The following is a 14,417-nucleotide window of genomic DNA, read 5'->3' as shown; positions in this document are numbered from 1 at the left end:
GTTCCCCCACTTGGAGCTGGAGGGAAGGGGGCCAGCTGGGAGGGTGGCCACCCCCTATCGCAGTGTGTGAGGTTGGTCGCAGGGCTGATGGGCCCTCCCTCCTGGCCTGCCACTCACGGTTCTCCCCCTTCCTCCCCCTCCCCTCCACTTCCTGCCGTGACTAGAGATCAGAGAACTCCCCACCGCAGCTTCCCCTTCTCAAGTCTCGATTCCTGGGCTGGAGGTTTCACCGTGGGCCGAGGGGCAGAAGGAAGGAGGGCTGGGGATCTGCGGTAGGACCCAGGGGACAGAGGCTCTGGGGGAGGAGCCGGGAGGGAGCCACTCCTAGGTAGGTGTGTACACACAGGCACACAGAGAGTGGGTCACGGTGACACACGGCGGCGGCCGCCGGCAGGGCGCAGTGACACACGGAGACTGCCTGACCTCAGGCAGCTCTGGGGGGAGGGGAGCAGAGCCATTGGATACAGCCCGCACACCCCACTCCAGCCTGTCCTGAGCCTCTGGGTTCATCTCAGGCAGCTACTGGCCGCCAGACAGGCGAGATCCCAACTGTACCCAGCCCCCACCGCCTCTCCCCAGCCTTTTGTGCTCAGGAATCCCCCTCCCTGCTCCAAGGTGCCCGCCCAGACGAGGGCACCTTGGTGGAAGGTGGGGGGAAAGGAACCTCCCTCCACCCCCCTCCCCTTCTCTGCAGATGTCCCAGACTATATTTAGCCCAAACCGGGCGGCCAGCCAGACCCAGACTCCCCACTGGTCGGGAGCTGAGCTCCCAGTTTTTATGCAATTAAAACATTAACAGAGAACCACCCCCATCCACAACCCCCATGCCCCCCAGCCCTCCCTGAGCAACAGAGCTCAGTTAACTTAAGGGCAGCTCAGCTCTGCAGCCTGTGAAGGGGATGGGGGGGGGTCACTGGGCAAACAGCAATAAACCCATTCCTTTGCCCATCTCCCAGGCCCTGCCCCCACAGGCAGGATCGGGACATCATCCTTGAGATCAGGTTGACACTTGCAGAGGGGGTGTGGGGGGGTAGGCTTTCCTTATTCCGGCCGGAAGGCAAAGGCATATCCAGTGGGGGGGGGGGGGTTGCCTGGTTGCAGAAATTCCACCTGTCATTTTGTAGCCCCCTTCCACGGCCGGCTCCAGTTACAGCGCTGGGGGTTGGCAACAGGTGCTGGCCAGGCTGGCAGCAGTCTAATCCCCCATCCGCTCCCGGGGCTGACAGTGGTGCCTAGAGGTCCCGGCAGGGGCCAAGCAGGCAGGATGCTGGGTAGAAGGAGGCATCACTGCCAGGCAGGTAGGGGGCAGCCCAAGGCCCTTCTGTAAACGTGGCTCCCTAGACTCTGTGATGTGTGTTGGAGGGTCTAGACAAGGCAAGGAAACCTTAGTTCCATAGCACCTATTTCATTTCCCCATGATGCCAGGCAGGCGGGCTACAGTGTGGGAGGTCTGTCTGCCTGCCTCTTCCTCCTCCTCCTCTCCAAATTCCAGGAACAGGCAAGGGAGGCTCCAGTTGCTGCGGAGAGAGAGGGAGAGCAAGCAGGCGGTCCCAACTGGTTGGGGGGGGGGGGGGAGGCGGGGACTGGAGCGGGAGGCAAGATCCAGACAAGCAAGAGACACCCACACCCAAGCCAGACGGGGGACAGACACACCGACGCTGACACATTCTCACACTCTGGGCCTGGTCCCTGCACACCACCCACCCTGCAGGGACACCCAGACACTCTCAGCCAATCCTGCCAATCCCCAGAACACTCCCTGGACACACACGGAGATCCAGGCCCTCGCCCCCACCCTCCATCCCCTACAAACCGTGTGGGCTCTAGACAGCAGCCAGAGGGTGGAGAGGGGAATGGAGGGAAGAAAGACAGCAGGCATCAGAGAGGATGTGCGGCCAAAGCCCTGGGAGCTGAGGTATCAGTTGCCACACGCCTTTCCCAAAACCCAGTAAGTCAAGACAACCCTGGTCATCTTGCCAGGGACCCTGCCAGCTTCCCACACTCCCAAAACCACTGCCACCAGAAAGGGGCGTGGGGCACTGGGCAAGTGGAGATTACCATGTTCATTCGTCACAGGGATAGGATTACCTTCCCTAGATGCCCATCACCATAGATCCCAGACACTACTCCTAAACAGACCTCCAGAAAGGCCCAAACACACCCATCCCTCAGCTCAGCCCAGGTCAGGCCCTGCCCTGCCCAGCCTATGCTGCCCAAAGCGCAGGGAACCAGGCACTGAGGTTTATATTTTGGAGCAGGCCGCACCCTCACGTCACACAGTTCTGAGGACTACCCCACTAAAGAACCTAGAAGTCTGAGCAAGAAGTGGGTTGGGGGGAAAGGTCCTAGAGGGCAGAGCCAGCTTCTAAGACCAAAGGATTTAGGAAGGAGGAGCCAATTAACCGAGGTCTGGGTCAATGCCCCCAAAACAGACTTGAAGTGCCACTCAGACAATGTCCTCTACCCCACACTAGACAGAGTGGCAGGAACCGCGTCATGGCACATGTGGGTGACTGTGCCCAGCGGGGGAGGCACAGGGGTGATCAGGATGGGGCTGCCCACAGCTAGCTTCCTGCCAGGCTGCCACATGGCTGGGAGTAGGAGGTGGACCAGAGAAGTGTCCCAGAATGGTAGCAGGGGCATTTAGGGTCAAATTAAGGATGAAGATTGAGAGGTGATAGGAGGAGGTGGCCAGGATTAAGCCATTCCAAACCCAGGGTCTTTTCAGAACTGCTACCTCATCTGCACTGCCCTCACCAGTCTGGTGGGGAAACTCCTGCATGGACCATTTCATGCACATTCACTCACACCCTCAAAGTCCAAATCTAAGATCCTCAGCTCCCAAGGGCCTACTCCAGTCTGACCCTAGTGACTACTCGGTCTCAGGACCAACACAGCCCAGACTCCCAGACAGAACTGATGTCCCAGCCCCTCCCAGTACACTAACACCCTTCATAGTCAGAAACCCCCAGACCCCCCCTTTCCTCCAGCTCCAAATACTCTTTCTCTTGTTCTTCCCCCAGACTCATCTCCACCCCCAACAGGGGGAAGCCCCAAGGTGTCAAGCCACCCCTGCTCCGATCTGGGTCTTCCCCAACCCAGCCTCCCCATCAAGCACAAGGCCCTGAAGAAGTGCTTGGCGCTCAAGCCCACTTTGTAGCAAGACCTGGTGCCTTTACTGAACCACTTCCCTAGAACAACCCTGCCCTATGACCACTGCAGCCAGGGAAAGGGACAAGAGACATCCCTGAATCTCCCACCCAGGAAACTGGAGGAGGGATGGTGGTCAGGAGCAAAAGTGAGGGGGAGTTAGCAGAAGGGGGTGGGGAAGTGGGGGAGTGTTCTCAGGAATAGTCCCTCTAAGAACATATACACACACACATGTGCACACAGCCCACAGGCAGAAAGCAATCTGGTAGAAGGAGCTGGCACCAGCTGAATGCTGAGGGTACCCCATGCCAGCACATGGGCATCCTATCCAAGACAGGATGGACAGAGGCAGAGAAATATCTTCAAGGCTGTGGGGCTTTTCTTGTCTGATTTCCATAGGAGTTGGTCCCCATCCCCAGCCTAGCACACTGGTGGCCTGCCGCCCTTCCCACTGAGCAACTTGACAATAGGGCAGTGCCCAGAGAGGAGAAGGGGCATAGCCAAGCTGATTTTCCAGCACCCCCCCCCCTCCACATCCACATCTGGCTAGCAGCTTCTCCTCCTCGTGGGTGGCACCAGGTCCCAGACACCCTCTGCAGAGCAAAGACAACCAGTCCATTCCGTCCTCCCCTCACCCCAAAAAGCTTCCATAACCCCATGGTAGCACTAGATCCAGAGACCTCCCTCCTGGTACTGCACTGACTCCCTTACCCAATTCGATCGGCTCCCCTCACTCCACGGGGGACACCAGCTGAGCGGGCCCCGCCCCCCAGCCGCCTGCTCCGGTGGGGGTGGGCCTCCGGGCTGATTCTCCCCAAACCACAGGGCAGCTCAGATAACAGGAGGAAAAGGAGGGGGCTAGTCCGTTGGGCATCCGATCTCTCCCCAAACAGGTTTGAAAGTCTTTTTGTTTTGTTTGTTTTTGAAGAGGAAAGCAAGAGGGAGTAGGAGTTCCCAGCGGCGGTTCTGCCACAGCTCGGGCGCCGGGGACACGCGCGGCAGACCGCCCCAGATGCCTCACGGCTGCGCGCGAACACTCGGGCGCAGACAGACGCACAGATTGGACTCCCCCACCCTGGGCACGGCGGCGGCGGGGTAGGAAGCCCAGGAAACCCCGGGTTCCCGTCCGAACCCGCCCAGCACCAGGTCCCCGCCTGCAGCTCCTATCAGAGACAGGCCAAGGGGCCCCGGTGCCCGCGGGAGCTGGGGGCTCTCCAAAATCCCCGGGGCAGAGGTTACCTCGCAGCGGGAGGAAGCAATCCGTCCAGAGCGCCCGCGGGCTCGGCGTCTGCCCTGACCCTGCGCCTCGGTGCTGTTAAGCGTCAGGGGTACGGGATCCCAGGAGAGGAGCAGTCTGGGGGGCCGCGGCTCAGGGGCGCGGGGCGAAGGCAGCGGCCATGGCGAGTCACGTGCGGAGGCTGAAACTTTACCCGGAGCCCCAGACTAGGGGGGCGGAGGGTACGGAGCAGGAGGGGCGGCCCTCTCCCCCACCCAGACCCGCCTCTGCCCGCCCACCGACCTATCACCAGCCAGGGGCGGGCCTGTGGGATCACGCCCCCCGCCCCTCCTTAACAGACCCGGAGAAGGGCGAGTCTTAAAGGAGACGCGCCTAGCTAAAGGCTGGACCGTGGGAATCTGGGAGAATTCCCTCCCTCTGCCCCAAAAGGAGAGATTCTGAGAGGGCAGGAGGAGTTCTGCGGAAAGAATGGAAAGAGGACTCTGTCGAGAAAGGACAGCAGTGTGTGGTATCACACTCCCTTGCCCCCAATCACACATACCCACACTCGCAGAGGCACAGATCACACACACGCCCAACACCTAAACCGGGGAAGAGAGCATAATATAGAAGTGAATATAGTGACTCTGGCCCTAGATATTAAGCCCCTAACTCCTATAGTTATAATCCTTCTCTGGGGATCAATTGGAACTCAGAGCTGTGCGACCTTGAATAAGTCGCTTCCTTTCTCTGAATCTTAATTTTCTCATCTGAAAAAAAAAAAAAAAAAAAAAAAAAAAGGAAGTGCAAGAGTAGGTATACCTCCCTCGAGTAATGACTCCTCTCCTCTTCCCCCAAACACCTCTCCAGTTCGAGCAGGTCTGAGGAACTAGAGCCCAACCTAACCCCTCAGCATCTCCTTGCCAAGTACCCTTCCCCCAGAAGGGCAGTGGCCTTTGGATCTTCCAAGAACCAACCAGGGGGCGCCCAGGAGCACCCCTCAGTGCTAGAGGACTCTCAGACTCCAGCTTCTCTCTCCTGGCCCAGTCTGAAGGGGCCAGAAGAGCTCTCGTTCTTGCTCTAGCGGGGCAAGATCTGAATCACTCTCCATCTGCAGAGACCCCAGTTCCCAGCACAGCCACAGGCCCCCTTCGAGCCTGCTGCTCCGTTTGGAAGGATCGCGTCCCCACCTGTAGCAGCCTACTGGGGGGAAGCAAAATCATTAAGGAACAACACCACCCCCCTCCCCGGTCAGAGAAGTGGCCACAAGTGCCCCCACAGGACTTCCCAGTGGAAGGGGAAGTGTCACACTCCCAGGCCTCCACCCCAGTGAGGAAGACTCTCAGCCTGACCCAGCTGGCAAAGCTCTCAAAGACACCGGCCCGACGGCCCCCGCTTTACAGACGAGGAACAGGAGGTCGGGAATGGACACAGGGTTCTGTCCACCATCACACCGGCTGCACAGCTGGGTGGAGAATCGGAGTATCTGATTGTTCCCTCCAGCTTTAGCCCCCCAGCCTTGGTAAAGTAGGACAAGCCTGATCGGTGGGATGATCTGCTCTGAGGTCCGGCACAGGGACAGGGCGCTGGGGCAGCGCTTCCCCAGGCCCCTTCCCGCCCTCCAGGCCCGGCTGTCTCTCGCTCTCGCGCTCTCGTCTGGATTTCCGTCCACCGGTGCGAAACGCCCGCCCAGCCCCTCCCGTCCTGTCCCGTCCAGATCCATCCGCAAACATGCGCTCAGCGGGCAGGAATGCGCCAATGGCTCCCAGATGTGGACGCCGACGCTTAACCCCTTCCCCCCCAACCCCCCCCCCCCACCCCCCAACCGCCCAGTCCTTCCAGCCTGAGCCTAACCAGCAGCAGGGGGCGTCGCCCCGGGTGAGACCAGCTTGGGAGGGGGCTCAGCGCCAGCCACCCCTAGCCCACACAGGCTCTTCCTGCCCTAGATTTTGCCAGTATCCCTTCTAGCTAAAGCTATGGACACAAAAATGCAAGTGTGCATAAACACGGGTACACTGCCTCCCACGAAGAAAGGCCTTCACATATACGTGCCAGCACACAGGGTCAGGTACACTCGTGCACACTGAGATTCAGATGTGTAAACGCACATGCAGGACCCCCCCCATATGTGCACACCCACATGCATATTCAGAGCACACATGTATCCACATCCTTGAGTCAAACAGAACATGCACATATAAGACAGGCATTTGTGCATGCACAAGGTCATGAGGCAGTGTGGGGCACACTCCTGAACAGACACGGCAGTAGGCCCATGTGCAGATGGAGGAAGAAATTCATGCACCCACACACCCACTCCCCACAGGGGGCCAGACACTCACGCACAGAAGACTGGCCCCAGATGTACAAGCACACAGCCCACAGGCCTTTGGGGCACTTTCCCCCTGTCCAGGGCACCCAGTACTGCCTGTCCAGGCTCCAGCCCTACCCAGGCTTGACTCCAGGAAACAGGAGAGGTCCCCAGGTGGGAGGCCAGGAGTCTTCAAGCTGCAGCAGCTGAACTCCAGCTGTGCCGGACCCCCAGCAGGGTCCCCACCCCCACCCTGCAGGGACCCTACACAGGAGGGGAGAAAAGTGCAGGAGGCAGCAGGAGACTATCAGACTGAGAAAAGCCACAGGCCAGGGGGCTCCTCACTCTTTAGGAAAGACACTCCTTCTTGGGGCCTGCCCTTCCCCTCCTGTATACAGAAGGCAATGGGCTGGGGAAGAAGTCTGAGCCACTGTTTTCCCAAGACAGGGATCTCTCTCCAAAGGGAAACCCTAGAGAGCCCGCAGCACTCAAAGGAGATACAAAATAGCCCTGAGACACACACCCCCCCCAGGAGGGCCCACAATTCCAGCAAAACAAGGCCTCCCTCTCACAGCCGGTGGGGAGCTCCTATTCAAGAATAGCACCACACTGGTAGTGAGTGAGAAGAGACTACCTGGATGCAGGCCGTGTGGGAAATGTCTGCTGGAACCAGCCCAGCCCCTGACTCCTCTTCCCCTCCCTGGCTGCCCTCCGCCCCCCTCATCCCTGGGGGAGCTCCTCCCACAAGCACGCTCACTTCTCCACTCCCTCTGATTCGAACTGAAGGGTAATCTGGGGCACGGCTCCTGTTTCCATTGTGCAGATGAGGAGACTGAGGTACGAAAAGGAAATTGTCTTGCTCAAGGTCATACAGCTTGCCAGCGGCAGAGCTAAGATTCTGACCCACAGGCCCCTTCTCAACCGCCCCCCCTTCACTCCGAATCAAACATTTCCACTCAGTACCATGCTGCTTCCTTCTTTACCCCCTCAATAGAGCACATGGGACAAACACCAGAGCTGCAGGGTGGTGGATAGGGCCAGGACATACCAGAGAGAGATCAGAGAAGACACCGGAGGCTACACACATGGTCCCCCAACCCCACCCCAAGCATGGTGCCCACCTGCCCAGCAGGCACAGCCTGGTGACTCAGCTGCATCCGGGGGAGATGCCAGGGCAGTGACTCACCTACCGAGAAGAGCTGAGCCTGGCACCTTGCCAGCCCCAGGACAGAAGTGACTTAGTCACCAAGACTGTGATGCCCAGCAGGCACAGCCCAGGGATTGGGGACAGGGGCAGGCTGTGTCCTCCATGGTTACATGCGCCCCCTGGCGAAGAGCAGGCATCCTAGGGCTAGCCACAGCTGTACCCGCCCCTGTCCCCTCATCACTGCCCACCCCCAGCTTGCCAGGCCCTGTTCTAGTGCAGACAAGTTCTGTGAGACCCCTAGGCTGCCCTGCCCCGCTGCGGCCTGCCCCCTGCCATCATTCACCACCCACTCTCCCACCAGCCCCACCTCCTCCTGCCACCCAAGTCGTACCCAGGCTGTGCGGCTCCTTTAACATGTCCTGGCAGCACCTCCTGCCCCCACAGCCCCTCTCCACCCCCAACACACACACACATGCAGTCACACACACTTCTGCCAGCCCTGCTTCTGCCAGCAGCTGCTGAAGCTGTTGAACAGGAGGGGAATCAGGAGGGTGGGGTGTAGGGATTGGATTACCAGAGGCTGATGGGGTGGGCTGTCACCCAATCCCTCCCCAGCTAGTCCTCCCGCCCCCCCCCCCCAGTCTCCCTTACCCACCTGCTTCCCCCCACCTCTGGCTGGCAGCCTACTGCTCTCTAAGGCCCTCCACCCCCACTCCACCCAAGCTAGAAAATAAATGGTCAAGGGTATTTGTCATGCTAAGGCCAGCCCAGTATATGAGAGAAAGAGAGAGAATGAGAGGGACAGAGGCAGCGATGGACAGAAAGAGTAATTCCTGCGCTCAGCGCTCTAGCTACAGCCACTAGGTGTGTATATCACTGTGTATGTGGAGCCGGAAGGGGACTGGGTAACTCTCCAAGTCCCAGGAGGATTGGGGGGGGGGGGGTGGCCCAAGGGGAATGGACTGGCTGAACAACCTCAATCCATTTGCACTACTGATTTCTCACACACTGCAGCAGGCCTGAAGGCGGGCAGGAGTGGGGGGGGGGGCAGGATAAATCAGCCCCCAGAGACATAGAGACTGAATGGAGAGGGGGGAGGGGTGCCTGCACCACAATTTGTGGCCCACTGTGCCAGGCTTGGTGGGGAGGGGGTAGGCAACAGAGGAATAGGAGACAGAGTGGCAGGAGGCAGAGTGGGGGAGGAAATGTTGGATTCAAGCCCACCTGGAACACCTCCTTCCAGCTGGATCTGAGGCTGATTGAAAGAAAGAAGGTGGGGGACAGAAGCACCATGTTTGCCTCCATAGGCAGGGCCCTGAACAACTCCAGGGGGCACCATTCACAGTCTTTGTGCAACATGGTGGCCCTGGGGGTGAGACTGAGACCGGAGACTGAGTCCTGAGGGACCTCAACTCTCTCCTGAACTTTCTCCTCCCAAAGCTCAACCAGGTGCTCTGCCCCCAGGCCTTGGAGGAGGGCTCACTTCTGACTTGTGGCTGGAAGCCTCTGGTAATCTACCCACTCTTCTGCCTGTGCCCCTCCTTTCTTGGGGGCACTGGCAAACAACCAGGATGACCTCCGTGGGGCCGGAGGGCTCAGGAGAGCCTGCAAAACTCCCGTCCTTGGTCTGTCCTTAGCTCATCTCAGGACTGCGGGCAAATCCGGGCCTTCTCTGGGTCTCTAAGGTGGAATGAGACTGGATGCCCCTTCCCTGAGGTGTCTCTAAGCCCAGACTCGCCAGCCTGTGAGCCTGTTGGCAGATGCCCAGCACCTCGATTCACACCAGTGGCCACAGGCCACCTAAACAAACCCCAACCCTGACCTCCTTCCAGCCTGGACATAGGCTCTCTCCACATAGTGGAGACTTCTAAACAAACCAAGCTGGGGTTTACGGGAGACGGGAGACGGGAGACGGTGCATAAACAAGCAGAGAAGGAAACAACCAGGTCCTCCTTGCTGCAGCAGGGGAGGGAGACACAACCAGGTGTGGTGAGGGACCCTGAAGAGAGATCAGTGCAAGGGGTCCCAGTGTAGCCAGACGACTGCTTGCATGTCCTAGTGCAAGAAATATCCTGCCCCCACCCAGGCCTGTTTGCTCCTCCACAAGGGGGAGGGATTGTCTAAGTGGTCTTTAATGCCCTTTCAGGGTTCTAAGTCTAGCAGGACAGAGAACCCGCCAAGGGGTGCCCAGTATTCCTCATCCCAGCCCAGCCCATATACCTGGGTCAGGACCCTCTCTGCCAGACCCTGCCCCAGCCCAATGCGTGCCTCTCTGCCCTGTCTGCTGCCCCTCTGGCTCTTCCTCACTCCTCCGCCTGCCTGCTTACCCTCACCTTGGCCAGCCCCTCTGCTGCCCCGTGCTTTTCTGCACGTCCCTCCTGCCAGGGGACAGACCGACTAAAAATAGTCCCTGCAGCCTTTCTCGCCCACAGCTGCCCAAAGAGCAGGAAATGAGGGGGGCAGGGAGGCCCGTGTCCTGCTCTCCCCCACAAACTCCCAGCTCCAAACCAAGTCCAGGACTCCAGCCTGGGGAGAGTGCCAACCTGGCCATCTCAGGGGCATCCCACACCCCTTCCCTAGGGGAGAGGCCTGCCCATAAGTGCCTGCCATCCTGGAGCTGTCCCTGCCCTCCGAGAGGAGGAGAGCGGAGGCAAGCAGTCTAGAGGGAAACCTTCCCAATTTCTGACAAATCAGTGCCAACCACATTGTGGGCACCGAGAGGGCAGGGCCTGGCTCCACTGACTGGTCTTTTGAGGGCAGAGGGAATTGGCATGGGGAAGTTTGTGCTGGTTTCCTTCATCCTGGCCCAGCTGGAGAGAAGACAAAATAGTGCCCCAGCCTTAATTATGCTAATCCTCTGCTCCCCAAAATGTGTGGGTACAGACATAGGGGTTTCGATGGCCACCCCCAGATACCATGAGAAAAAAAGCTTGAAAGAATAGCAGAAGATCTTGGCTGCCCACATGTAAAGATGAAAGCCTGGAGGCGAGAACAGGCCATGCCTTCCAGGCAGGGCATGTGTTGCCCCCAAGCTGAGTCAGAGGCTGGGAGGGAGGAGTTGGGGTACACAGTGCCAGGGGCTGTGGTGCCCCCACCCCTATCCCACCTGGGATTCTTGACACCTCCCAGCCCAGGGAGAAGGCCCTCCCCACACAGGAGGAAGGAAACCAGCTTAGCGACTCTCTGGAGGCCAGAAGGACAGCCCTGCACCAGGAGGCAGGCGGGAAACCCAGGAGTCCTGGCGCCCAGCCCAGAGAGTGAATGAGAGAAATACCTTGGAGGGGAGGAAACAGCCCAGAGTGAGGCAGACACATGGTGCCCCCAGCAGCTCCCAGATGTGACCCATAAGGGGGAACTGGCCAAAGGGGCTGGATGGGGAAAGTGAACACATTTCCAAACAAGAAGAGAAGAAAACAGGGCCAGGAGAATGGGGGAGGGGGCAGAGCCAGCCTGGCCCTCACCTGCTGTCCTCTCCTCCAGGTCACGGTCAGAGATAGTGTCGTTTAGGCCACCAAAGATCAAAGAGGTCCTGGGGTCCTGGGTGGATTCCCCCCTCCCCTAATCTTCATTCCTAGCCTCCTCTGGCACCCCTTCCCCAGGACCAAGCCAAGCCGGGAGTCCGCAGGACCAAGGTGGTGCCTGGGAGGCCTGGACAGTGCCAGGGGCAGCCCTCATACCATCCTCCCACTGGCTTCCCTCCCCCCTGCTCTCAGCCGCCACACATATCTCAGCTGTCCAATCCGATTAGGGCCCCTGTCCAGTGAGCCGGACAAGGAGGCCACTGGGCAGGGGAGAGACAGGGACAAGGACGCTGAGCAGGCATGGCAGAGGAAGGTGGAGACGGGGCTCAGGGGAGAAGGTGTGGAGCCCCAGAGGAAGAAAAGCCTAGTAGAGAGATCTGTCCTCTCTGACCACAGGCTCTCTGGCAACAGCCACCACCGGCATTAGGGTAATTCTGCAGCCCCTAGGGCAATAGCCTGCCTGATTCCACCATCCCCCAGATGGGCAAGGAAGGATTGGGGCGAGGGAAAGCCAAAGCAGAGAGACTGACCTAGATTTAGGAACAGAATCCCATCTTAGAACCCCCACTCCCACCCCAGCGGAAACTACCATTTGCACTGGGTTTTAGAATACATTGTCTTATGGGGCCTTTATGGAGGTGTCCCTATCAGGCAAGCGGGGCTTGCTACCAATAGCCATTTTTACAAATGAAGAAACTGAGGGAGATAGTCTGAGACATTAGTCTGCTGTCTTCCTTGTATTAGCCTCACTGAAATAAATTCCCTTCTTTGTCAAAGAAAGAAAAAAAGAAAGGAAGGAAGGAAGAAAAAGAAAAGAAAGAAAGAAAGAAAGAGAAAGAGAGAAAGAAAGAAGGAAAGAAAACTGAGGCTTCAGTACAAATGCACATACCTGTTCACACTCAGAATCTCTACTTTGCTTCCTGGGTCAAGAGCAGAACTAAGTCTGAAGTCACTCCATTATCCACCCTTTCCTACAAAACCAACCTGTTGGGGATCCAAGGAGTCATGGAGACTGCAAAGCACACCCCACACCTAGATAGAGTTCACAGTTGGGGACAGGGGACATGCTGCCCACTCCACCACAGAGAGCTAGAGGGGCTCCCCCAAAGTGTGACCAGTCTTTCCTATCACTCTCCTCCCCAGTCGGCTCTGCTCAGAGGCGATATACACACATTCACACAGTTACTCTGACAGGTCATACACCCCTCCTGCAAACCCACTAAACCAGAATGAGATGCCCTAGATCTTCAGAGAGCAGGCTTTGTCAGCCCCCAGCTGGAGGGAAAAATAAGCCACTGTAAACAGTAGGTGCCATTCAACCCTTTCCCAGAGAGCCTGCAGGAGGGCAGAAGCTTTGGGGTAACACCAGGAGCCTGAGGCTCTGAAAGCCAAGGAGCCCAGGGAGCTGGCATGGCTGGGTGGCCTCCCAGATCTGGTCCACACCCCCTTCCCCAGCCATCTGGGCTGAGCCTGTTCTGGCCTGGGCCACATTCTGGGATCTCTCCCCTTCAATGCACGCAGCCACCTTTATCCAAAGCTTGTAGATTTAAAATCACATGGTCTACACACACACACACACACACACACACACACACACACACACACACGTAGTTGGGGGGGGGGGGTTCTTTGCAATAGGTGCTGAGGTATTGGCAGTGATGGGGGCTCTAAGCTGAAAGAATGAAAGAACTTTCCCTAGAGGAACAGGTCACCGAAAACTGCTCACAACCTCCACTACCCTCCAGCAAAGCCTTTAGCCACCTGAGTGTGAGATCTGGAAAGGGGCATTAGTTCCCCTACAAGGTGAGTAGGGAGTTGGGGGCAAACCAAAGTCCCAAGCTCTTGGGGCGGGGAGGCCAGGAGGAAGCGAGAGACAAATCCCCCTGGAAGGCTCTGGTTCCTCTCCTGCTCCCTCCACTATCACCCCAGCACGGTAAATTCTCCTGTCGAGGTGAGGTGGGGGAAGGGGGATTAGGCAATACTGCAAAGGAGGGTGCAAGGGCGTGGGGCCTGGGCAGACCTTCCCCCCACTTTCCATTCTTAGCCTGAGATCGGGGAATGCCTGGGAGGGAGCGCGGGAAGGGCGCTGCAGGGTGCGGGGGGCTCCGAGCTCTCAGACACCCCACTGTTCCCAGGCTCCCACCTCCCCGGACCACAGTGATCAGTGGGGGAGGAGGGATGGGGAAAGCCTGAACTGGCGAGAGGGAAACGACCAGATCAGCAGCGGAGAAGCCCGGCGGAAGGCGGCCGAGGGGGAATTGGGAAGGGGCGTGCGCGGTCCTACCTGCTCAGGTGTGTGCTGGCAGGGGGGCGATGGGGTTCCCAGGAGAACCGGGGAAGCCCTCTCAGCTCGATTCAGGATTCCCCCCTGCTTCTGGGTTAGGCTGCTGCAAGAGGCACGGGTTTCCGTTGGGTCCTAAAGGCCACTCGGCAAACAGTAAGCTCTCCCCGCCCTCTTCCACCAGCCCTGGCTGGGTCAGCGGGTGCAGAGCTGACTGATAGGGGGAGAAGGAACTCACTGGGAGAAAGCAGGGTGTCTCAGTCATGGGCTGGAGACCGGAACAGTCCTCAGTCTCAAATACACAGCACATGGATGACTTTAGCTGAAGACAGGATAATATTTGACAAGAGGAAAAGGACATTTCTTCCTTCCTGCCCCTAGCAGATGATTTGGGCTTTGATGTTGAAGATGGGGGTTAAGATTTCCTTCCTTACCACTCCTGTTAAGCCACTTAGCCATTGAGAATTTGGGGATGGAGGTATGCATTTTGGACAGGTGCTCACTCCTATCCCGCCCCTCAGAGACATAGCACAATCTCCCCATCCCTCCCCACTATTCCTAAGTACCTAGGACGCCACCCAGGGGAGGGGAGGGCGATTTCCCCACAAGTAAAAGGGCGATGAGACATCCATGGCAGTTGGAAACTGGTAGTTTCATATCTTGGCTAGGGTGTGTGTACCTGGGAGTGTGCTAAAGTGGGCAGACATGCACATACAGATGAGAGTATGAGCAGGTGGAGCTGGGGGGCTTTGGGTTACATCTATCACCAGAAATGGCAATTGTCAGCAGGA

General features: G+C 58.3%; 1 protein-coding gene across 4 annotated transcripts in view; it reads right to left on the bottom strand.

Annotated features, from left to right (window-relative positions):
* Positions 1-13,710, bottom strand: part of RARA (retinoic acid receptor alpha) — a 44,614-nt gene extending 30,904 nt beyond the window's left edge. The window contains exon 1 of one of the 4 annotated variants that reach the window (XM_042915598.1): positions 13,630-13,710. The gene's annotated coding sequence lies outside the window, so the exon portion shown is untranslated. Of the gene's footprint in view, positions 1-4,389; positions 4,656-5,188; positions 6,029-7,798; positions 7,824-13,629 lie in introns of those variants that run through there. The other 3 variants (XM_042915605.1, XM_042915601.1, XM_042915597.1) reach the window with 3 other exon arrangements.
* Positions 13,711-14,417: the final 707 nt, after the last annotated feature.

The sequence above is a fragment of the Panthera leo genome, chromosome E1, assembly GCF_018350215.1.
Source record: "Panthera leo isolate Ple1 chromosome E1, P.leo_Ple1_pat1.1, whole genome shotgun sequence".
Classification (NCBI taxonomy): domain Eukaryota; kingdom Metazoa; phylum Chordata; class Mammalia; order Carnivora; family Felidae; genus Panthera; species Panthera leo.
This window is presented reverse-complemented; position numbering and strand designations above follow the sequence as displayed.